Here is a 2,500-nt window from a genome sequence, read left to right as displayed (position 1 = left end):
GTGCAAAACAGGGTGTGTGCTTAGAACTCTGTAAGAAGTTTGTGAAGGAGGGCAGTTTGTGAACAGAAGAGTGCAGGCGTGTTTGAGAGCAGCAGGCTCCAGACCGGCGGGGTGTCTCAACACAAGAGGCCTGAAACAGAAGTGTATTCTGCCTACGGCCATACCACCCTGAATGTGACTGATCTCAGAAGCTAAGCAGCATCGGGCCTGGTTAGTACTTGGATGGGGGACTGCTTGGGACTACCAGGTGCTATAGGCATGTTGCCTCTTGCAGACAGTAGGTGGTGCACGTCTTAAAACAAATGCATAGAGTCCTCTCTAATGTTACTTTTCATGTATTATTTCTTCTACTCTTTTTTCCTTTCTTAAAATAAATAAAAAAACAGCAATAACACTAAAATACACTCTTTCTGAAGGAAAATTGAGAATCTTTCTGCACTTCACACTCACCCCAAGCTGCTGGTGGTGAGCTGGTCTGTTGCTGCTTGTGCTGTCCCTAAAGAAAGGGCAGTCTGAGACTGTGTGTAAGTGCAGATGAAGCGATTGTGAGGCTGGTGCAAAACAGGGTGTGCGATTTGCCCTCTGTAAGAAGTTTGTGAAGGAGGGTAGTTTGTGAACAGTAGAGTGCAGGTGTGTTTGAGAGCAGCAGGCTCCAGACCGGCGGGCTGTCTCAACACAAGAGGCCTGAAACAGAAGCATATTCTACCTACGGCCATACCACCCTGAATGCGCCTGATCTTGTCTGATCTCAGAAGCTAAGCAGAGTCGGGCCTGGTTAGGACTTGGATGGGAGACTGCCTGGGAATACCAGGTGCTGTAGGCATTTTGAATCTTGCAGACAGTAGGTGGTGCACGTCTTAGAACAATTTCATAGAGTCCTCTCTAATGTTACTTTTCATTTATTATTTCTTCTACTCTTTTTTCCTTTCTTCAAATAAATAAAAAAACAGCAATAACACTAAAATACACTCTTTCTGAAGGAAAATTGAGAATTTTTCTGCACTTCACACTCACCCCAAGCTGCTGGTGGTGAGCTGGTCTGTTGCTGCTTGTGCTGGGCCCTAAAGAAAGGGCAGTCTGAGACTGTGTGTAAGTGCAGATGAAGCGATTGTTAGGCTGGTGCAAAACAGGGTGTGCGATTGGCCCTCTGTAAGAAGTTTGTGAAGGAGGGCAGTTTGTGAACAGTAGAGTGCAGGTGTGTTTGAGAGAAGCCGGCTCCAGACCGGCGGGGTGTCTCAACACAAGAGGCCTGAAACAAGAGTGTATTCTGCCTACGGCCATACCACCCTGAATGCGCCTGATCTCGTCTGATCTCAGAAGCTAAGCAGCGTTGGGCCTGGTTAGTACTTGGATGCGAGACTGCCTGGGAATACCAGGTGCTGTAGGCATTTTGCCTCTTGCAGACAGTAGGTGGTGCACGTCTTAGAACAAATGCATAGAGTCCTCTCTAATGTTACTTTTCATTTATTATTTCTTCTACTCTTTTTTCCTTTCTTAAAATAAATAAAAAAACAGCAATAACACTAAAATACACTCTTTCTGAAGGAAAATTGAGAATCTTTCTGCACTTCACACTCACCCCAAGCTGCTGGTGGTGAGCTGGTCTGCTGCTTGTGCTGGGCCCTAAAGAAAGGGCAGTCTGAGACTGTGTGTAAGTGCAGATGAAGCGATTGCGAGGCTGGTGCAAAACAGGGTGTGTGCTTAGACCTCTGTAAGAAGTTTGTGAAGGAGGGCAGTTTGTGAACAGAAGAGTGCAGGCGTGTTTGAGAGCAGCAGGCTCCAGACCGGCGGGGTGTCTCAACACAAGAGGCCTGAAACAGGAGTGTATTCTGCCTATGGCCATACCACCCTGAATGTGACTGATCTCAGCTGATCTCAGAAGCTAAGCAGCATCGGGCCTGGTTAGTACTTGGATGGGAGACTGCTTGGGACTACCAGGTGCTATAGGCATGTTGCCTCTTGCAGACAGTAGGTGGTGCACGTCTTAAAACAAATGCATAGAGTCCTCTCTAATGTTACTTTTCATTTATTATTTCTTCTACTCTTTTTAACTTTCTTAAAATAAATTAAAAAACAGCAATAACACTAAAATACACTCTTTCTGAAGGAAAATTGAGAATCTTTCTGCACTTCACACTCACCCCAAGCTGCTGGTGGTGAGCTGGTCTGTTGCTGCTTGTGCTGTCCCTAAAGAAAGGGCAGTCTGAGACTGTGTGTAAGTGCAGATGAAGCGATTGTGAGGCTGGTGCAAAACAGGGTGTGCGATTTGCCCTCTGTAAGAAGTTTGTGAAGGAGGGCAGTTTGTGAACAGTAGAGTGCAGGTGTGTTTGAGAGCAGCAGGCTCCAGACCGGCGGGCTGTCTCAACACAAGAGGCCTGAAACAGAAGCATATTCTGCCTACGGCCATACCACCCTGAATGCGCCTGATCTTGTCTGATCTCAGAAGCTAAGCAGAGTCGGGCCTGGTTAGTACTTGGATGGGAGTCTGCCTGGGAATACC

The 2,500-nt window shown here is 46.8% G+C and overlaps 2 non-coding genes and 2 pseudogenes across 2 annotated transcripts in view; all 4 read left to right on the top strand.

Moving 5' to 3' along the window:
- The first annotated feature begins 704 nt into the window (after positions 1-704).
- On the top strand, positions 705-823 carry LOC138255916 (5S ribosomal RNA; annotated as a pseudogene).
- Positions 824-1,269: 446 nt separating this feature from the next.
- LOC138253737 (5S ribosomal RNA) lies at positions 1,270-1,388 on the top strand. Its single transcript, XR_011196420.1, has one exon. It is a non-coding gene; the product is annotated as a 5S ribosomal RNA (ribosomal RNA).
- A 443-nt stretch (positions 1,389-1,831) lies between these two features.
- Positions 1,832-1,950, top strand: LOC138251096 (5S ribosomal RNA; annotated as a pseudogene).
- Positions 1,951-2,395: 445 nt separating this feature from the next.
- The window catches only part of LOC138253776 (5S ribosomal RNA), a 119-nt gene continuing 14 nt past the window's right edge, over positions 2,396-2,500 (top strand). The window contains exon 1 of the ribosomal RNA XR_011196458.1: positions 2,396-2,500. This exon is cut by the window's right edge and continues 14 nt beyond it. This is a non-coding gene — a ribosomal RNA (5S ribosomal RNA).

Source organism: Pleurodeles waltl, chromosome 8 (assembly GCF_031143425.1).
Source record: "Pleurodeles waltl isolate 20211129_DDA chromosome 8, aPleWal1.hap1.20221129, whole genome shotgun sequence".
Lineage (NCBI taxonomy): Eukaryota > Metazoa > Chordata > Amphibia > Caudata > Salamandridae > Pleurodeles > Pleurodeles waltl.
Note: the sequence above shows the minus strand (reverse complement) of the source record. Positions and strands in the feature narration are given on the sequence as shown.